The sequence below is a fragment of the Drosophila gunungcola genome, assembly GCF_025200985.1.
Source record: "Drosophila gunungcola strain Sukarami chromosome 2L unlocalized genomic scaffold, Dgunungcola_SK_2 000008F, whole genome shotgun sequence".
In the NCBI taxonomy this organism is placed as follows: domain Eukaryota; kingdom Metazoa; phylum Arthropoda; class Insecta; order Diptera; family Drosophilidae; genus Drosophila; species Drosophila gunungcola.
In genome coordinates this window covers 324,964-348,302 of record NW_026453163.1, presented here as the reverse complement: position 1 = coordinate 348,302, position 23,339 = coordinate 324,964, and positions in this window count along the sequence as shown.

Below are 23,339 nucleotides of genomic sequence, written 5' to 3'. Positions count from 1 at the left end.
TTGCCGACTCATTGTCGAGACTGCCCCAGCCAACCGGGTCAAACTCATTCGATTGGCAGCGAGAGAAAAACATATTTCATATCGTCTCAAATTCTAAACCAGTTTACCAGTTACCAGTACTCAAGATGAGGAAATAATAGATGCAATGACGTGCCTAAAGGAGGATTCATGGAAGCTAGCTACATCGAGTCAATGCTATCCGTTTCGATTCGAAGTGTCGACGCTAGGTAATCTACTAAGAGGATCCCGAAAGATCTACGGCGGAAGGTTTTGAAGTTAACACATGAGGGTCATCCAGGTGAGAGTGCAATGAAGCGGCCACCGATCTGTTGGGCCCGCCACCTAACTGGAGGAAGTTTTCTAAAGGCTAGATTTCCTCCAAACGTTGACAGCGAACAACGGTCGTCAGCTCATAAGCGCGGAATTAAAAGACGTTGACAGCGAACAACGGTCGTCAGTTTATAAGCGCGAAATTCGAATTTTGTTGAACAAACGGGATCGAGTTACTTACAGCTCCTCCATACTCGCCACAATCATACGGCGAAATAAAAAATATAAATAAATCGCATATGCAAGTGGAAGTAACAACAAAAAGGAGTTGCAAAAGTTCGTTTTAATGTACAATGTAGTACTGAGTGCAGCTCCAACACAGCTGATGTACAATCGAACAAAACGGGATAAAATATGGGAACCCTGTTGAGGATTGTAGCCCAAAACGGAATCCATAAACTTAACACAGCACGAAATGGATAAAAAAACGTATTACCTATCCTTGTATTACTTGAGTGTTACAGTGTCTTTAGTTTTTATTTTAAACCTGGCAACAACCATAATATTTTTAACTACCGGCCAATCGCTAAGCTCAGCAATATTTTCTAACTAGAAACTACACAAGTGCGTATCAGAACCGATTTGCTCAAGGTGGGTCCACTACAACAAACTTGGCAGTGTTTTGTAATTGCATCCGTTTCTTTGAAAATTGCTGTCAGGTTGACATAATTTACACATACTTTTCGAAAGGCCAAGCTTAGGCATTTGGGGATTTCCTTTTAGTAAAATTCAATTTGTTCTCTCCGGAGAGGCGGGAATATGGGGTGAATGCTAATAGCAAATTCTCCACCGCATATGTAGCTACTTTATCTTATCTGTTATGTAAGTCAATATTATTATGTTGAATGGAATGCGGACTTACTAAAACGGAAAAATAGGTGAAACATTATAAAATGAATAGGACGTAAATCGAAACAGAACCGCGTGACTTTTAATGAATAGTGTAAATTGTGCTTAATATACATCAGATAAATATAAAGTTTTGTAAATTCAAAACAAGAAGTCAGAAGATATAAAAGCCGAGATGGAGCCCCCTGCAATTCCGGAGTTTTCTCCAAGCCACGAATCATTTTATGTCTGGAAAGAAATATTTTACATCTGTTTCTGTGAGCTAAACTTTATAGACAAAAATTCAAAGAAAGCATAGCTTTTAAAATTAATCGGAGCTTCACCATATAGTGTTTTACACAGCTTATGCAGTCCCTAAAAAACCGTACTTCGAGAGCAAAGAAAATTTCTTATGGCTATTAAAAGTGAAAAAAAAACTGTTGTGGAGTTGTATGCACGATTAAAGCATTTGACGCTGAAGCGTAAATTTGGCAGAAATTTTGAAGCATTTGTTTTAAACCATTTTATTATCCCAGCTGCCTGCATCTGGTTAGGTTTGTATTTAAGGCATGTCTCGCATTTTCGTACGTGTGCTATGCATTCCTGGCCAGTAACATCGAGCCGCCAGCCTTGCAATCGTTTTTCGACTTCCCACGTGTTCAGCGGCTGGTGAGTTGTGATTTTCCTTCAGGACGGCTTCCCTCAGCCCCCGTGGGACACAGAGCTTCCATGATGCCACGTCTTCGCTGCCTCTCTGATCTGTGCGGGATATGCCTATATAACGCGCCTCCCTCCATGAGGTCGTCCGGAAATTTCTGTGGCTGTGTGTTGATTTTCTCACACATATCTTTGACCCCGCTGCATGCTCCCTGTGTGTCCTCCGGAGTTTTCTTTCTCCAAGGCCCACCTTGCTATCCTTCCTGAGGGAGTTTCGATGCTGTTCAACCATTTAAGCGCCATATACTGACCATATGAAGTGACCACTTTGAAGTGGTATCCTTCCAAGTATGGTTCGAGCTTCCGGATCGCCCACACGATTGCCAGGCATTCTTTTTTTTGGTTGAATAGTTCTTTTCCGGGCCATTCAAGGACCGGCTTGAATATGAAATGCGTCAGTTCTGTTTCATGCGTCAGTACTGACCCTATACCATAATCGCTTGCGTCTGTCTGTAGATCGAATGGTTTATCGAAATCCGGGCATGCCAGCACACGATCGGCCACTAGCCTTGCCTTTACCTCATCGAATGCCTGCTGGTGATCTGTAATCCATGTCCATTTCGTGCCTTTCCGTCATAGATCATCTAATGGTTTACCAGGATGCTATGCCTAAGTATTGGCGCAGTTCCCGAATGGTTTTAGGTGGTTCCAACTCGGCTATGGCTGCTACCTTTTCGGGATCGGTTCCGATTCCTTGTTTTGTCACGCGGTGCCCCAGGTAAAGCAGTTCGCTTCTGAAGAATTGACATTTTTCGGGATTTATCCTGAAGCTCGCATGCTTTAGGCGTCGGAAAACTTCTCTCAAGTTCCTTCTGTGTTCCTCCAGTGTGCGTCCGATCACGATGATGTCGTCTTGGTACGCAAACGCGTGTGGTGACATCGCCGGTCCTATAACCTGATCCAGTGCTCCCTGGAAAGTCGCCGAAGCGGATTACAAGCCAAATGGCATTACTTTCCATTGAAAAAGTCCCTTTCCTGGCACTGTGAACGCCGTGAATGGCCTGCTATTTTCTTCCAGAATTAGCCAGTAGCCATCTTTCAAATCTAGACTGCTTATGTATCTCGCCTCCCTCAACTGGTCCAATATGTAATTTATCCTTGTCATCGGATAAGCATCTTTGATGGATTTGGCATTGATCTGTATAAAGTCGACACAAAGCCTCCACTGACCTGTCTTTTTCTTCACCGTGACAATCGGGGAGCTGAACGGACTTCTATGCATCCCTTCTCCATCAACTCGTCGACTTTCGCATTGATTTCCCCTTGAACCTTCGGATTTTTCGGGTAGTATCTCTGTTTGATTGGTTTGTCGTCCTTCATGGTGATTCGGTGCTCGGCTATGTTGGATGTTCCACTCATTGTTCGAAATTCCGCGAGCTCCTGCTCTAGGAATTTTTTAACATCGCATTCCTCAGAGGTGGTTTGCACCACTGCCACGTACAATTTTTCCTCAAACCACCCGTTGTGCCTTCTCCTTTCTGGGATCACCACTGTATGTCCGGCACACCTTATTTCGGCGCCGATTCCTGTGAGGAAATTCCATCCTAGCATCAGCGAGTCTACCACTCGGCAATCGAATTGCCGAATTCGATCTCCACCTCGAGCTGCGTGTTTATCCCGTGCCATCTGCCAACCTAACTTGCCTTCTCGTCCTTGTAATCTTTCCATAAGCAGCCAGCATATCCGCCAGCTCCTCGCTTATAAAGCCCGCTGTTGCTCCGTTGTCGATTGTGGCTTTGTGTGAGGTTCCGCCAATCGTTATCCGCAGCGGTATGTTCTTCTTCCATTAATTTGCCAGCCTCCTGATCCTTGCTCTGTCCCGGCCGGTCGCACCGGACGTCGGCTCAGTTTCTACCTGACGGTTCAGGCGTACGCCGGAAGCCGGCAACTCAGTCCCTGGGTCAAACTCTAGGTTCTAGACGAACGCTTCCACCCTACCCTCTATGCCGCAGGCTTTAGAATTGGACGTATCTGATGCTCGCACGTCCTTGCTCTGCCTCCGGATGTCTCGACTGGCTCCGCTCCTTGTTGGCGTAGCGCGCACGATTCGCGATCGATCGCGACAGAAGTTGTGACAAAGCGCCTGGACTTAGCCGTGTGATGCCGCAAAGACCTCAGCTACCTGTGTCTCAATTCGGAGACTTTAGCTCTAAGTCCCAAACGGGTCGACGTAGCGATCTTGTTTCCTTGATGACTCCGCACGGCTTTACTTGGTTCTTCACGTTGTTTTACTGGTTACTGGTTCACTTGATGACTGTTACTTGTTGACTTGATAGAAATCGACTAATGCCTCTTCCTGCGCTCGGCCCTTCGCTGCTCGCTTTTATTGCTGCCCCTTTCGGACTCTCCCTGTCCTTGTCTGATGCTCAGGGCACCACTCGCCGCACTACCGTTACTACGGGCGAATTCGCCGCGTAACTGGTATCTGGTAGGCTTTCTAACTTGTGGGGAGATATTCAACTCCTCACACTGTTGTTCCCCATAGGAAACCATTCTTTGTTTCTCGATTTACCATTGAAACCACACCTGATGATGACATGTAGTTTATTCAAGAAAAATACCCATCTCCAAACCAGTGTTTAAAAAGCTGAAGTAATTTTTATTTCATATGATTTTGATTCTGCTTCTGCTCCTGCTCCTATTAAGACAGAAGTTTCAGTCGAATCAAAAGCAATAATCAAAAAGGGACAAAAATCAGAAAGCAGCAACAGTCGCTGTTTTCGTTTCATTGCTTGCTCCTTGCTGTAGCAGTTAACTGGCTACTTTCCGTCATCCATGGGACAATTGATGATGCTCTGAGCCTCGTGTTATGTTCTGATGTTACTTCGCTGTACTTTTCAATATTTTAAGGTGTTAAGTTGTGTTGTTAGCGTAACAGACAAAAGCAAAGTGAGCTGCGCTTCCGCGCTAACATTAGATATGGCATAAGGAAAAAAGTTAAATGCAACCGTGTGTGTGGTTGCTACATAATTTCAATAGATCTCCTCCGACATTCTTCCCCCGTTAAAGAACCATTCTTTAAGATTTAAGCTGCGGGGAGGAGAGCGAGTTTATGAATCGGACGCCTCATAGTACCCTTTGAAGTTTTCAAATCCGTCTCGTCCAGTGATAGCATTGGTCACTCCTGCAAGGAGCCATTGTTGTGGAGGCATGTTATCCTGTTGAACAATGACAAGCTGGCCAAACTCCAAGTTTGGCTGTCTGATTGGCAACTTGGTTCGTTTCTGAAGGCTGCGTATGTAGTCCCTATGCCAATGGTGCCAGAATTGTTGCTTAAGGTAAGAAACCCTTTGCCAACGATCGAGGTAGTGCATTCCTTTTGGATCCATGGCGTTGTTGAGTCTTTCGTCAGGTGCGGCTAGTAAGCTTGAACCAATTATCAGATGAGCTGGAGTGACTGCTTCGTCGTCATTTGGGTCACCAGATGCGGGAGCTTTTTGCCTTGAGTTGAGAAAAGCCTCCACTTCTATGAATACGGTTTGAAGCTCTTCTAGAGTTAAGTTAGCATTTGAAACCGTTTTTAATACCAAAGTCATCGTTGATTTGACTGCGGCTTCCCAAATTCCATCGAAATGGGGTGACCTGAGGGGTATAAAACAGAATTCGATGCCTTTACAACTGCTGTACGAATGAAAAAGTTTTATGATACGAAATTAAGCATTCGATCCTTGAATTCCCTTAACCTTGATGAGGCTCCGACAAAGTTGGTGCCGTTGTCGCAATACAATTTTAGAGGGATGCCTCTCCGAGCGATAAAAGGGCGGACACTCAGCAAGAATGCAACCGAAGACAACTCAGTCACGAGTTCTACGTGAATGGTCTTTGATGTAAAGGAAACAAAGATTGCGGCATAGGTTTTGTAGGGCGACTTACCCCTAATCCTAGAACTTGTGAAATATGGGCCGCAGAACTCTACGCCCGAAATCAAAAATGGTCGATTTGGCCTTAACCTGTCGGGTGTTAAATCTCCCATGATTTGCTTCATCAACTGGGTCTTATAATGAAAGGAATGTATAATCTGTATATTTTAACAAGTTTTCGAATCACTTCTCTGGCGTTAATTATCCACAATCTATGACGCAAGATTGCTAGCAGTGCCTTAGGACCAGCATGATAACTTGAGCGATGAAAATATTCAATGTAAAGATACGCAAACCTATGATGCTTTGGTAAAATGGCTGGAAACTTGGAGTCAAATGATAGTTTGGAATTGATAGGTCTTCCTCCTACCCTCATTATAACGAGGCAAACTTGGCTGCAGCGTCTTTCCTTTTCTTAACGCAAGAATTTCAGAAGAATATAAGTTCTGTTGAATGTGAGATATAATTTTCCAAAATGTCTGTTCCATTTAGCGCGCAGGAATGTGTGTGACGTCCGTTCCTTTTAAGTGTTTAGCTGCTGGAACGTTTTTGATGGCTCGTTAGACATAAGCGAGAATCCGAACTATTTTAATGTATGATGAACTGTTGTCGATAATGGACTCTAAAATAGACTCTTCGGCACTGGTGCATTGCAGTGTCGGTTCCGGAAGAACAGGCCATTTTTCCTTTGGTTCTCTCAAGAGCGCTGGTCCAGTATACCACATATTGGTGCAAATATCATCGGCTCAACATCCTCGTGATATGATATCCGCCTGGTTTTTTGCGGACGTGTTTCCAGATAATGTCGTCATTGTTCTCTTGAAGCTCGGTTAGCTACAAAAACATTGTAATTGTGAATAATGCATTGTCATCCAATGAAATACGATAGGTGAGTCCGTCCAGAAGTATACAGCTGAGAGATAAGGTTTTAGCAATCCTGTTATTTTTCGCCATTTCCATTCCTTTATTTCAATTAATTCGGTTAAGGTATCAGCGCCAGTTAATTCATCGTCCACATACAAATCGCTATACAGCACCGACACACCGAGTGAGCAGTCCTTTCCATTGATTTCTGCGCTGTAACGTAAAGCTCGTATGGCTAGGAACGGAGCAGCTGACATACCGTACGTTACAATATTTAACTTGTTAGTATTTATCTCGTTAGTTGAATCTCCTCGCCAGAGAATTAATTGAAATTTTTTATCTTTTTCGTGAACAGAAAACTGATTATACATTTTAACAAGGTCTCCTGTTAGTACGAATTTATTAAGACGGAACTTTTGTATTGTGGGACCTACCAAAAGAATATCGTTGAGCGACGTTCCAGAGGTAGTTTTGGCAGATGCGTCAAAAACCACGCGCAGTTTTGTTGAAAGGCTCTCCGGCCGTAAGACGCAGTGATGCGGAATGTAAAAGTGTGGCTTAGCACACTTCTTCCATTAAATTTACATATGACTGTTTTAGTTGGGGATTTTTGTTGAATCTCCTTTCCAATAACACGAACATGTTAAGAGCCTGTTTGAATGAATTTCCCAGTTTATTAGGGGTGTCCTTGAATGGAAGTCTGACTTGTATTTGACCCTCCTCTTGACTTGAGACTGTTTGAAGAAAGTATTTCTCGCATTGTTTCTCTTGTTCAGTGAGAATGCCTTTGCCCATTTTACACTCTTCGATTTCCCAAAATTGGTTTATGAGTTTGTAGAGTGATGCTTTTTCTTGAATGACATTACATAATTTATTTTGTGTAGATTTTTCTACCGCTATGTTGCCACCCACAATCCAACCAAACGATGTGATTACTAAACTTGGTAAGTTTTCTCCCATGCTAATCTATGAAGATCGATTTTGGACGAAATATGAAGCCTTCTGGTAATTTCCAGTTTGGAACGTAAACTGATTCTTCAGGCTGTTTCGCACAAATAGTTTTGATTGTTGAGAGCGTTGAAGACCATGTCAAGTTGAAGACGCTTTGATGTTTCCTCGGTTATAAAATTAACTTCGGAACAAGAGTCTAATAAAGCGCGAACTGGATGGAACTGCCCGAATTTTTCTATGATAAGGACGACTGCTGTCGGAATAATGCCCCTTTTTACAGTGCGAGCTATTAAAATGAGATTATTGTGGGGCCTTGGATCGTGTATTGCTAAATTTTGAAGATTCGCTTGATTCGTGACTTGCCTCTCGATATGATTTATGCTTGATGCTGATACACGCTCTGGTTGGAGTTGGTGCAGTAGCGTATGATATGAACAGCGTATGATATATGCAGCTAGACTTAGATCGGCAGTCCATAATCTGTTGAGAATTTCGACTGCTTTCTTGACCAACTCTTGTCGTTGTTGAATTGATAAGTCTGCAAATGCTTTGCAGCTACTGATGAAGTGTACGCTTGAATTAAAATAAAAACAATCAACGTTTGTGGTAACGAATGAATTTTGAGATATATGTGTTTTAGACTTGAGTTTTTGATCCCTTTGATCGGACTTCCTAACGTCACCGTTTTGACTTTCGAGAACCTGGCATCTACGATTTAAAGCCTTGCAACACTCATCCCAAGATGGTAACTGCTCGAATGTTTGTTGTTCGTTGTTTTTAACCTTTGTTTGGCTATCGACCATTCGGTTATTCATAATGTCCTCTGCCCTCCCCAATGACAGTAGTGAGCCGCGAATGGCTGAAGCTTTGTCGACGAGATGCTGTTATTGTGAAGGATCGGGCTTTGCTAGAGTTGGAAGCGCGAATAAACTAGAGACGCAGTCCAGAAATATGGGCACGTCGTTGTCGTACCTTGACTTCAATCGATCCTAAGCCTTTGGATAGTTATCTTCCGAAATCTGAAATGCCTGAACTACTTCCAGCGCTGGCCCAGATAAGCTGCCTAGTAAATAATTAACTTATCCATTTGCGTGAGGGAAGAGTCATTGTGAAATAAATTATTGAATAAAGTGATGAACCGCTTAAACTGGGAGTATTTGCATTAATGCTGGGAAGCTTCTGCTTTGGCAACCTGGTATGGTGAGATCCAGCCAACGTTATTTCGAGTTGAGTTTGAATCTGACACAACTGTCGATATTGCGATTCTAGAATTTGCAGCCTACACTCGAGAACTGTAATTTCTTCATTGGCTCCATCAGATATGAATTTGTGTTAGTTTTGCCTCGCCGGCAGCTAAATTATGTTCTTCTTTTTTCCCTATGCCTAATATTGCCGTAACCGACGCAGAATAAGGTTAGGATGAGCCCTCTATATGTTTCCGTGATGATGTCGGTAAATGTTCCACCTTTGATATGGTGCGAGTACTCTACTCGAGCTAGAAGACTTTTTAGTTTCTCCGCTTGTGGCCAACTGTTTTGACCAAAGTTCCCACGCTATGTTTCAGGTTAGGATGAGCCCAGTGTATGTGTCCGTGTTGATGTCGATGGCAGTACCACCCTTATGTTGTTGCGAGTACACCACCAAGCTTAAGGCTTATTTAGCTTATTCATATACAACTGCCTCCATAACCTGCACGTAATTAATGATCTCGGTGACTTGGTATGCCTTGATAGTTCCTAAGGCTTAACCATAGAGACACGAAATTAAGTGATTGCATTTTTCGATAGCCGGAATACTATCGTCTCGATGAACTATAGTTTTGAAAAGGCTGATGAAATTTTTAAGCTCCGAATATTTGCCGCTGAATTTTGGCAATGATAAATTCGGAAGTCGAGCACGAGTTGGGGCTAACGGGGCTGAGCGTGGAGATTCCGCTTCGCGGAGCTTCCGCTTTTCACGGGCGTTACAAGCGATAGAATTTTTGCCTTGGTCACTATTGTTAATTCTTCCACCTCGTCTTCAAAAGTATCGCTAGAATCTATCTCCTCTATGCATACTTGCAATCGATTTGCCTTATCAATTGATGCATTTAAAACATCAAGCCTGTATTACAATTCTTTCGCTTGGATGGGAAATGACCCCAAATCAAGTGAAGAATACTTCTAACTCGGCTTTTAACTTTGTTTTTTAAGTCTTCCAAAACTGATTTATTTTTTATTTATTATTATTTATTTTTTTTTTGTAATTTATTTAAAAAAAAAAAATAAAAATAAAATTGAGCAAAATAAATAATTGAAATCCCAAACGATGACGATAAAAAAAATACATTTTCGAATCAAAAACAACGACGAAAAAAAATCTAATATACCCGACCGGTTGCAGGGAAGCGCGTCACTTGGCCGACAAATCCAACAAATCCAACAAAAATTCAAGCGAAAGTGAAAACGAAAAGACTTCACCGCAGCAGCTGCTTATGTCTGTGACTATGTATTGGTTATGTATAGCGGCTGGGATTATTTTACCAACTATTATTTTGCGAATTCAGAGAGAAGATGGTAGGGGAGACGCCAGTGATTGCAGTAACAAAATTTAATTTTACACAATTTTGGCATCCAATTACGGTGCAAATAGGGTGTGTTTTTTATATATGTAAATGAACAATTTAATTTTAAAATATGTATTGTACATATGTGTGTGAGCAATATGGAAATGTGTTTAATGAATGCAAGCTAGTTCTCTCATAGATACGTATGTTCCAAGAATTGAGAGAGGTGCAATTTTTCAGCACAAGACAATTATGTAATATTTTATTTTCAATTTTTTGCACAAATACCTCAGGCTCTGCCACTTTCCTCATGCAATCAGAGCAATCGCAGTGCAGTATTGGCGAGGTCAAAAAAACAAGGTATTTCGCGTCCGGCACGATTTGTTAGCAATTTGCGTTTGAGCAATTTGTAGCGCGGGCAACTTTTTAAATATATATTATAGTTTTTTTGTGCAAATTGGTTTGCAAGTAAAATTCACTTGCACTTATACTTTGTTTTTTGTATGTAGGTTTAGGCCTGTCATGGCCGGGGGGGTACGAAGCTCCCCTATATTACCTTATGGTGGTGTTTATCAGCTGCATCTTGCTCATTTGTTCTTTTTGGGTTTCAAAGAAGGCAACAACTTTACTTTCGGATTACGTTATAAGTTTATTGTTATAATCTAATGTTAGGTCCGCACAGTACCACTGTGGTCACAGAAGTGAGCTCTTAAATACTAGTGGGTTGGCCTCTTAACCAACTCCGGTCCTCCGGCGTCAGCATGCCGTTGGCAGACGCAGAAGTACCGTAGCCGACGGCAGCGGTTTTGGTTGGTCCGCTTGTTGCGCTCCGGATGTGAGCTCTGCACTTTATCTAGCGCAGTGGTAGGGGCGGCGGCTGTTGTGCTGAGGCAGCTAGCGGGCGGTTAGCCTCCCCACCACAAGATCTGTGTCCCACAGATCCTTAAGCCTTTGTCGGTTCGAGGTTCACAGGTGGGTCTCGCAGCCTTGGGATCCCTTTGGTTGATGTTATCTTCCTCCAAACAAGGTAGATTGCTATTATGATGGATACTGTTATAATTATTTCTGCGGAGAAGGATATTAAAATTTTATTAGACATAGTTGATAATTTTTTCAGGTTCTCCATGATGAAGTCATGCACGTATTTCAATGATAGTTCGTAACCCGTTGTCGTTATTTGGGTCAAGACCGCTGGCATTGCCATCAAGTGCATTGACGAATAACTGCTGAAATTCCGGTCACCGATTGAGACCGTTTCAATGTCAAATTGTACGACGTAAGAGCCTTCCAGGTGGTGTTCCTTTGTTGGAGTGGATATTGTGCCATTGAAGTTCATCAGAAAGATTGTACCGTCATCGATGAGTTCCACCGTTTGTTGGTTTGTCCTAAGATAGTCGCATGCAGCTTGACCTCCTTTAAGAAGTCTTGGAATGCAGCTATTCTCCTCCAGTTTGTATAGGTCCTTTTCCCGGTAGACAGTTGTATTGCCGATGGATACGCAATTTCCAAGAAGGGCGTATGTTTCCACCTTATTCATGGCCAGTTTATTGTACTTCAGCACGACCTGTTTGCCGTCGGATACCGTTGAGTAAATTAGCATCAATCGGTACTTTTGGTCCACTACCTTGGGCATTGCCAAGATATACAACAATGTAGTTCCATTCGTCAGGATTGTTGGTCGGGAGAATTCGACGGCTTCGACCACGTTCTGATAAGGAAGGCTTTCTACCTCTGTCAAAATTTCGTCTATTTCCTCGTGGTCCAATAGATTCGTGTTGACCACGTCAGTCTTTGCCAGTTGGCAGGCTCTTAGTATTTCACTGACTTGGTCCGCTATTATTATTGCCTTGTGGAGTACGGCGGTTGTTACATGGAAATCGCCGTCTATTGCGTTGACTCTTCCGATGACGTCGTTTAATCTCTGAAGTGATTCATGTGTCGAGTCAAAGAGTTTTGTATTTATCCGGATCTGCTGGTTATTGTTCCTGGCTATGTCGTCTTCTGTTTTTAAGTTCGCTTTCCAGTCAGACCTATCTGGTGACCCTTCTATCGTCTTGAACCTCTTCTGCCTTGAACCGTTTTTTCCTTAGTTTTTATTTGTTTATTGGCGACATATACTGTGTCACCCTCTTCGTAGGAAACCGGGTCGGTTCTTTTTTTTATTACGAGCGTTGTTGGTTAAACTTTGTTTATGTTCGATGAGGCCTCGAATATCCTCAAGGGTTTGTTGTTTGAAGTCGGATAATCCCTGGTAATTTATCCTGGAAGTGCGGTTGAAAAAAATGTCTTCGGGTTTTTTATTTGTTACCGAGTGGACAGAGTTGTTTTACCTGTCCACCACGATCGGAATAAGTTCCGTGTTCCTAAAATTGGGATGATCGTCTTTCAAGCAACGATAAATTTCCATAAAAGTGGAGTGAAATCTCTCAACCTGCCCGTTTAGTTCACTTTTTTGAGTTGGGGTATGATAAAGTTCAATTCCTAGCGTTCGCAGGTAATTTAAAACAGTTGGGCATAAAAGGCCTCTTTCATTATCGGATACTATCATTCTAGGTGCCGTAAAATAGTGTAGTGCATCCAGAAGGGTTTCACGAAGATGGATTGCGGACTTTGATTGCAGTGGAAAAAGTTTGGCGAATTTAGAAAATTTATCAATGTGTGAAGAATTTCGCACGGGTAATTAGGGCGTAAATTGGAGTGCTGGTTTATTTGGGTGACTATCGTACTTGTGTAATTTACAAGTAGTGCAAGTAGAAATTTGTGTTCTAATGATACTAGACATCTTGGGAAAATAATACTTCTCCAGGATTTGAATACGGACTTCCCTCGAACTTCTATGGGCTCTATGGTGCTCTTTTTCTATGATCTCACAAACTTCTTCTTCTTCCGTCACATCTTTTACTAAGCGTTGCGTTATACGAGTCTTGTATAGCTTGAACTTTTGGTGACAGCAAGTTTGAAGAAGTTGCAGGTAAGTGTCCGAAATTTTAATTCCATTCATTATTGAGGGCTTTAAATATTTATTAAGAGAATCTATCAAGTCTGTTGGGTTGTGGTCTTTAATAGGGATTATGTGGCGCACATAACCGGGGTGCGGGTGCTCGCATGAGTAATCGGACACACTTGAAGAAAAAGTTAATTGATTTCGATAAGCGTTAATTGGGGTTTCAACATGAGGAATTAAACGGGAAGCGTTTTCTAGAGCGCTATGAATCGTTGCGATTGAATCTGTCTCGAAGGCGGTGCAATTACCCAAGAGATTTACGTACGTTGTGACGCGTGAAAGGGCATCGGCTACTATATTGGATTTCACTGGTTTGTAAATTAGTTCGCAGTTGTATTCTTCAATACGGGACTTCCAACGTTTTAATTTGGCGGTGAAATTCCTATTGCCCAGAGCAAATGTTAATGGTTGGTGATCGGTGTAAATCTAAATAGATCCAGCACCATACAAATATCGAAGGTTGTCTAAGGCCAATACTATCGCCAAAATTTCTTTTTCGTTTGTGGTGTAATTTTCTTCTGATTTACTTAATGACCGGGAGATATAAGCAATTGGCCGATCTTTGTTAGAGTCTACCTGAGAAAGGACTGTCCCAATGGCATAGTTTGATGCGTCTGTGGTTAGGTGAAAAGGTTTCGAGAAGTTTGGGAACGCTAGAACTTCTAAGGACGCTAGGATGGTTTTTAAATCATTAAAGGATTTTAAAGCCTGCTCATCGAGTTCAATGGGAACTTTTTTGACTGAGATGATTTAACTCTCGCAAACTCCCCTCGAGTTAAATTGGTAAGTGGTTTTGCAACTTTCGCGTAATCTTTAATGAATTTTCTATAATATGATGTCATACCCAGAAAACTTTTCAATTCTTTTATATTGGTGGGTGGTTTCATTTTTGTAAACCCCTCTACTTTTTTCTCGTCCGCTCTGATGCCATCTGCGGACACTACATACCCTAAAAATTCAACGTGTATCGAGAGAAAATTAGTTTTTTCCAAGTTGACCTGGAGTCTAGCCTTCTTCAGATTGTCGAAAACAGCTCGAAGGTTTTTCCAGTGGCTATCATAGTATTCACTGAAGACTATTAATTCATCGATTTACACGTAGCATATCTTGCCAATTTGCTCCCTTAGTACGTCGTCGATCACCCTCTGAAATACTGCTGGGGCGTTTTTTAGTCCAAAAGGCAGACGAAGAAACTCGTACTTGCCGTTTAGAGTTGAAAATGCGGTTTTCGGGGTATCGGATTCCAGCATGTGGATTTGGTGGAATCCTGATGTCAAGTCGAGGGTGGTATAATATTTTGCTTTACCCAGGCTTGCTAATATAGAGTTAATATATGGTATTGGATAAGAGTCTGCGATTGTGATGGCATTTAAGCGCTTGAAATCGATGACCATGCGGTATTGCTTTTCTCCGTTCGGTTTAGGTTTTTTCGGAACTACCCAAACCGGGGAGTTATATGGGAACTTTGATGGTTTAATGATCCCATCCCGCAAGAGTTCTTCAATCTGTCTTTCCACTTCCCCTCTCATGTTTGTAGGGTAGGGATAGCTCTTTGTGTATATAGGGTCTGAGGTGCTAGTGCGAATCTCAGCCCTGACGCTCGTGTCCACGGCCTCTCCGGGCGAGAGTGGCTCGAATATCTTAGAATATTCGTGAATGAGAGCATTTAACGCCTCCCTAGCAAGCTCAGGATGCGTTGCGTCTAGTAAAGGGTGTACATTTTTGATTTTTTTGCCAGGAGGGGTATCTTTATATTGGGAGTTATTGTCAACAGGTCATTTTTCCTGTCGATCAGGGCTTTTAGGGCTTTCAGTGTGTCCTCCCCCAGTTAAGGCCTGTCATGGCCGGGGGGTACGAAGCTCCCCTATATTACCGTCGAAGGATTTCAGACCCGGGAGTACAAAAAAAGTGAGAGCAGTGTTGTTCCCCATTGGCTTAAAAAATTGTCCTGTGATACAGTGCATGATTTTTATATTAAATCCCCCAGCGGATTGTACAGAAAAAGGCGTTGAAAGTGTTTTTGAACAGGCGGAATTTTTGGGGCTAATAAAATAATTGTTAGCGCCGGTGTCTATCAGGAATTGCAATTTCGCCCCATCCCTGGTCTCGTATTCTATGTATGGTACGCTTGAGAGGCATCGGTCATAAAATTTTGACCTTCTTCGTTGATGGGTCCTAATTCCTCCACATGAGAATCTAGTTCTACTCCCTGAGATGAGTCCTCAAATTTTCCTGTGTTATTTTGATTCCTGGTGATATTCGGTGGGGGCGAGGTAAGTTGGTGGTGCCGACGCAATGTGGTAAAGCCTTTGGGCCTTAGGGAATGGGCTTAAATTGGAGTTGGCACTTGGGCTTCGTTTGATGCCACCTGCCTCTCCCTGGCGCGAGTTGAAGCTGCCCCTATAGGTTTGTCCTGATTGGTTAGGCTCGTGCTTAATTGCCGATCTGGCACCCTGAAACCTGGGTGACCCGTGGCTGTTTCCACCTTGGGCATAATTGTACGCAGAGCCAGTTTGCGCCCTATGGCTGAATTGCTGGGTTGGGGGAATTCTTTGTGAATTTGGTGGTCGGTAATTCTGATAACTTTGGAAATTAGTGTTGGGAGTTTGTCTGAAAGTTGGAACGCTTGCTGTAAAGTTCCTTGATTGCATTTTTTCCAGCTCTAAGCTAATGGAGTACGCTTCGTGGACGTCCGCGGGTTTGCGTACAACCAGCAACCTAGAAGCGTCGCCCCTCAACCCCCTTATGAATGCGTTCAATGCCTCTTTGACCCGCAAGCAGAGCATTCGTGGTTTCTACAGAATAGTTTATACCCTTTATGCGATTCATAATCAGCGAAACGTGATTGTTTACTCGTAAGTAAAAATCCTCTAATTTTTGGTTGCCTTGGGTCACTTGCGTTAATTCGTACTCTAACGTACCGAAATCTCGTTTATCCGCGTACCGTAGAGCTAAAATACGTTTGACTTCCGGCCAGTCGTCATCTCGTACGCTATACGCGTTGAGCGCTGAGTCGGCATTACCCCTGATTTTCTGCCTGATCTGAATGAGAACGGACCTATACAAAGGCCTTTCCCTAATGATTTCGTAGTCATCCACAATAGACTGGGCCCTATTTAGCCAAGAGACGTATTTCTCAGGGTCTCCCTCAAATGTTACTAATTCCTTTACACAATCCGGTATGACTGAAGATTCCTTAAGCTCGTATTCAGTGCGTGGGTGCATTAGTGGTAGCGGTATTTCCGCCACTGGGTTATGTTTCTCGAAATCGGATTCGAGAGTACCTATTCTATTCCCAACTTTCTTAGCCTCGTCCTTCATCTCTGCCATTTGTGCAGTCAAGATTGTCATGGAGGCATCAAGGCGTTTCAATACTACTTTAATTTCCTCCATTTTTTATTTTCTGATTTTTTGCTAGTTATTTTACAAAAAAAAAATTTTCTTTGGTCAGGCCGTGTATTTTATTTTTAAAAGAATAGAGTATAATTTTAAATGCAGATGGGCCTAACGGGTCACAGTTTGTCTCCTTACTATTTTTTAATACTTTTTTATTCATTCAGGGGAAATTGTTTTATTTAAACGTTTCACTCACCCGTTGGTTTCCTTTTCGCTTCGCAAAGACTCTGTGGGTTTTTTTTTTTTTTGTGTGTGTTTTTGGCCGTTTTCTTGTAGTCTTGTGGAGTTCTTACAGAGTTCTGAAATTACATTTTTTATTAGTATTTTGTTTTAATGGGTACTGGGCGCGGTGGTCCGTATTTGTCCATTCTGGCGTTTCGCCTACTAAGGTACGGTTGCCACACAATCCACTGGGCAGCCCTTTTTGAATGCATTCCACACTCGTAAGCCTTTCCACAAACCACTTTTTATTTTATTATTTTGATTTTATTAATACCTTGGACTTTTTTTTCAATTTGAATCCAAAAGCAACACTAAAAAGGAATTGGAAAAAGAAATGTTCCCAATTATTTTCCAGTGCTATCTCCTATCAAAAAATGTCAACTTCGGTCGCGTATAGACGTGTTTTCTTAATGCTCCGGAAAATCAATAAGCCACTAAGTCGAAAACGTTCGAAAAAATTTATAAACGCGAGGTTTTGCGATTCGCGATGCTAATTCGCATATCGTAAACTAAAGTTAACTAAACTAAAATTTCTCGTTCACGAGTAATACTCTATAACCGAAAGTGCAAGAAAGTGCAAGTTTACTGACCGCCGAAAACCAGAGAGCTGGTTCTTGCTCTCCCGCCCTGCTTTTCACCGCACAAACACCATGGAGTGAGCAATGCAAAACTCCAACCGAGCTTCTGCCACCTAGAGCAACAACAACAGCAACTACTACGTCAACTACAACGGTCTCTGTCGCCAACAATGCAATAACGACTCCACTCTCTTCTTCTGCAGCAGGTAAAGCAACAACACAACCAAGTGCAAAAATCGGGTCAAACGGCAAAAAAAAAGATACGGTAGAAAAAATTACAATTCCGCAAGCGGGTTCGGCCATGCAGACAGGCATGGATCGCTATATTAATATTTCCAAGCGCAAGCTAACCCCCCCAAAAAAAATCTGACGGCAATATGCCCAAAATAAACCGTACCAACAAAGGCCCTGAAAATCTCGGGCCATTAAATGAAAATAGATTTTCCATTCTGGCGGAGCCTGAAACAGAGTACGAAGAATTAGCCCCAAAGAAACTTAAGCCCCCACCTATCTTTATTCGGGAGAAGATCTCCAACGTCCTAGTCAATAAAATAGTTGAGCTTGTCGGGAAGGATAACTTTCATGTTATTCCGCTTATGAAAGGGAATATAAGCGAAACCAAACTTCAAACCAAAACCGAAGATGATTTCCGAGCAGTGTCGAAGTACCTAAACAATGCCAAAAAGAATTACTACACGTACCAGCTGAAAAGTTGCAAGGGCTTACAAGTTGTCCTCAAGGGAATAGAACCCGATTTGACCACCTCTGAAATTATAGAGGCTTTAAAAGAAAACGGTTTTTGCGCCAAAAATGTTATAAACATTATGAACAAAAACAAGAAGCCGCAACTACTCTTCAAGGTCGAGCTGGAGCCAGACAGCAGAACTTTGAAGAAAAACGCAGTGCACCCGATCTACAAGTTGCAGTACCTTCTGCACCGTAGGATCACAGTAGAAGAGCCGCACAAACGGAACGGGCCAGTGCAATGTACAAACTGCCAGGAATACGGACACACCAGGGCTTACTGCACCCGCAGGTCAATTTGTGTAGCTTGTGGAAACTGCCACGGCTCCGAACCCTGCCCTGCCAACAAGGGAGACTCTCTCACTAAAAAGTGTGCAAACTGCCAAGGAAACCACACAGCAAACTACAGAGGCTGTCCAGTCTACAAGGAGATGAAAAGTCGGATGCAAAGAGCGACAACGGCACGCCAGAACATTTACATGAAATCACAAACGACACCCGAAGTTTTCTTCGCAAAAGCAGCCAGGTCATCATTTGGCCCTTCAATTACCACCAACAGCATTTCCTACGCCAGTGCTCTAAGATCAGGCACAGCTCACATAGAGCCGAAAACTGATAACATACAGCAGGCCATGGGACAGCCACAAAGTAACATGGAAACTATGATGATAACTTTGCAACAAAATATGATGGAATTTATGTCCTTCATGAAAACCACCATGCAAACTCTAATGCAAAACCAAAATATCTTGTTACAAATGCTTGCAGCTCAGCAGTTCAAATAAATTATGCCTAGCCTCCGAATAACTCTGTGGAACGCCAACGGTGTTTCACGGCATATACCTGAAATAACTCAATTTCTGAACGAAAATCACATCGACGTTATGTTGCTGGCAGGAACGCATCTCACCAGCAAATATAACTTTCAAATACGAGGATACACGTTCTACGGCACCGAACATCCAGATGGTAAAGCACATGGCGGAGCCGGCATCTTAATAAGAAACCGTATCAAACACCACTTTCACCAACGGTTTGCAAAAAATTATCTGCAAGCTACATCGATAAAATTACAGTTGGGCACCAGCAACCTTGCCATTGCCGCTGTCTACTGCCCACCCCGCTTTACAGTCTCAGAAGACCAGTTCATGGACTTCTACAATTCACTTGGACAGCGATTCATAGCAGCAGGTGATTACAACGCCAAGCACACACACTGGGGATCCCGCCTTGTTACCCCCAAAGGAAGGCAACTATATAATGCACTCATCAAAACATGCAACAAACTGGACTACGTTTCACCAGGCAGACCTATATACTGGCCAACAGATCTTAGAAAACTACCTGATTTAATTGATTTTGCTGTGACAAAAAATATTTCCCGCAATCTAATATCTGCAAAATCGCTTTTGGATCTATCATCGGACCACGCACCAGTGCTAATAACTCTTCTTCAAAGCCCGGAATTAATCGAGCACCCTTGCAGGCTGACGTCGCATCGAACCAACTGGCTGAAGTTCAAAAAGTACGTAAGTTCCCACATCGAACTAACTCCACAGCTCAACTTCAAGGAGGACATCGACTGCTATGCCAATGCACTGGAGTCGGTACTCGTCGCAGCAGCCAAAGTCTCTACACCGCAAAGGGAGGGATGGGCACACACACCAACACAAAACTAACCTTGAAATCGAACAGCTTGTTTTGGAGAAAAGACGTTTGAGGCGTGCTTGGCAAACCAGTAGATCGCCATCCTCAAAACATAGTCTTAAGGAAGCTGGTCGCAGACTTACCAGGGCTCTAAGGCACGAAGAAGAAAAAGCACAACGCCAGTACATTGAGAAACTTTTTACCCACCAGCACCAAGCATCCCCTGTGGAGGGCCCACCAAAATCTAAGTGCGCCGGCCGAAACAGTAATTCCCGTAAGAGACTCTTCAGGCAGCTGGGCCAGAAGCGACAAAGACAGAGCCTGTACATTTGCTTTACACCTTCGAAATGTTTTTCAGCCAGACCCTGCAAATAATTCATTCACACTACCGTCGCCGTCAATTCGAGGTGGAACTGAGACGGCGCCAATTCTGTTCCAAACAAACGAAGTTGCAAAAGTCATCAGCGAGCAATTAAAAACAAAAAAGGCCCCAGGCGGTGATCTAATAACTCCTAAGATGCTAATTGAACTCCCAAACTGTGCAGTTGAGGTAATTTGTAAACTATTTAACGGGATTACACGACTTGGCTACTTCCCAAAAAAATGGAAAAAGTCGGTAATCATAATGATCCCAAAGCCAGGAAAAGATCACACAATACCAGCCTCATATAGACCGATAAGTTTACTCTCGTGTCTGTCAAAACTGCTCGAAAAATGCCTTTTGACACGCATAATCCCATATCTGAAAGAGCACAACATTATTCCGGCGCATCAATTTGGTTTTCGAGAAAGCCATGGAACAATAGAGCAAGTTAACAGATTAACAACAGAAATACGAACTGCATTCGAGTCTCGGGAATACTGCAGTGCGGTATTCCTTGACGTTGCGCAGGCTTTCGACCGAGTCTGGTTCGATGGACTTATGCATAAAATCAGAACGTTACTACCGGAAAACACTCACAGGATACTTGAATCGTACCTTTACAACAGAGCCTTCGCCGTGAGATGCAACACTACAATATCCGAAGATTACACGATAGAGGCTGGAGTTCCTCAAGGTAGCGCCCTTGGTCCAACTCTATTTCTCCTTTACACCGCAGATATTCCCACGAACGAGCGGCTAACTACTTCTACATTCGCAGACGATACCGCGATCTTAAGTCGGTCCAAATACCCAATTCAGGCAACAGCACAACTAGCTGATCATCTCGTGGTAGTGGAGAGGTGGTTATCAGACTGGCGTATAAAAATATATGCGCAAAAGTGTAAACACATAACGTTTACTCTTAACAGACAAACGTGACCCCCGCTAACTCTAAATAACACGCCACTTCCACAAGCCGACGATGTAACGTACCTTGGCGTCCACCTTGACAGAAGACTTACATGGCGGAGACATATCGAAGCTAAGAAAATTCATCTAAAACTAAAATCCAATAACCTCCATTGGCTCATAAACGCTCGCTCCCCCCTCTGCCTGGACTTCAAGGTTCTGCTCTACAATTCAACGCTTAAGCCAGTCTGGACTTACGGCTCACAATTGTGGGGAAACGCGAGCAGCAGTAACATCGACATTATCCAGCGAGCACAATCGAAAATCCTGAGAACTATCACTGGGGCACCTTGGTATGTTCGGAACTACAACATCCACAGAGATCTTGGCATTCTACCCGTAAAAGATGAAATTTCAAAACAAAAGGCGTCCTACCACACCAAGCTAACTTCTCATCCAAACCAGCTCGCCAGGGGCCTAGCCAGGGTTTCCAACCGGACCCGATTGCAACGAAATGACCTTCCAGCTCAGCAATAGTTATTAGAGCCCTTACATCCCGCGTCAGTCAACCTGACTGTCAGATATAGCTTTTTAATTTAAGATTTTATATACTTATTGTTAGTCTCAATTCAGAGAAGATTCAATAAATAAAATGCATACGTAAAAAAAAAAAAAAAAAAAAATCTCCTATTTCAGACTAAAATTATTTGTATTATATTTTTTGTTGCCCAGGCTTTTTCTTTTCTTTTAATAGTGCAATTTTTGCGCTCGCGATTAAGCTACACACTTGAGTGGACTTAACGCCACAGCGGGTTATTGCTTCTTTTGTATTATACACAGTTTTTTTTGTGCCCGCGAATACGGCACACTGAGAGGTGCGTGGACATATCGCCGCGGCAGGTTCACTGTTTAATTATTTAATTACAACTTTTTTTGCGCCCGTGGGGAATTCTAGCTGCGAAAGGCAGCATCCCCACCGCGGCGGGTAGTTGTATTACACACATTTCTATGCACTCTCACACACATAACGCTGTATTAAAAAATTTTTACCCTTTTTTGGGTTTTTCGTTTCACACTCACAACGCTGTATTTAATAATTTGTACCCTTTTTTGGGTTTTTCGTTTCATTTTAAATATTTTTTTTTTTTATTTTTGGGTTTTTTATTTTTAATTCAAAGGGTACCCGTAACTTTTTAATCTTTTTAATTTTTCGTATGTTTTATGGGGGGGTACCCTTCTTCTTTTTTCCTTTTTTACCATATTTTTATTCTCTTTGATTTTTTGTCGGGGGGTACCCGCAAAAAATTCTGGTCCCACTTTCGCGAGAAATACTAATGGGTTGGCCTCTTAACCAACTCCGGTCCTCCGGCGTCAGCATGCCGTTGGTAGACGCGGAAGAACCGTAGCCGACGGCAGCGGTTTTGGTTGGTCCGCTTGTTGCGCTCCGGATGTGAGCGCTGCACTTTATCTAGCGCAGTGGTAGGGGCGGCGGCTGTTGAGCTGAAGCAGCTAGCGGGCGGTCAACCGTCTTTCGCTTGCTTGTTGCTGCCGTTGCTCTTCTGCCGCTGACGTTCTGGCGCTGCCGCTGTCGCTCTGTCTCCATCGTCGCGTCGCTGCCGCTGCATCGCTGCTGTTGCATCTCTGCCGCTGTTTAGCTGCTGCTGCCGCCGTCGCTATTGCTGGTTCTGCCGCCGTCGCTATTGCTGGTGCTGCCGCTGTCGCTATTGCTGGTGCTGCCGCTGTAGCACTTGTGGCCCAGCGGCCGGGTTATTGCAGCCACTTGAGTTGGTGTCGTCTTCATGCGGCACTTGAGCGTAATGTTGTCGCTGTGTGGCCACTCGAATTGAATGTGTACGATGTGGGTGGCCGAGGGGTCGAATGAGGAGGGTCGTTGTCGGGTATCGTGGATGTCGAGAGGGGGTGAAAAACAGGGGGCGCTAGCCAGTGTTAACTTGTATGTTTCACTGTTACTCAAAACTTGTCGCCTTTAATTTATTTTTCACTGTCCACCCGGGGGCGCCATGAAAAACTAAAAATATTTCTTGTATTTAAATTCAACAAAAAAGAACTTGGTTATGTAAACTTTATTGGCAAACGACAACGCAAAGGAAAAAACTGCGTGCGATCGAATATTCAATTTCTATATAAGAACTTAAAGCCTAGCTCACAGAAGGTTGGTGAAGAAGGTGCGAATTCGCGAGAGCGAGAGAAAGCATTATTGTGCTCCCGCGTTCGCCCTAAACTAACTTACAGTAAACTTTATTTACGATGACTTCAATAACTTAAAGGTTTTAACAAATTCAATAAAAAAAAAACACTCAAATGAGCCAACATAAACTATCAGAAAGTTTTCTTTCTATACATTTTTTAATGTTATAGT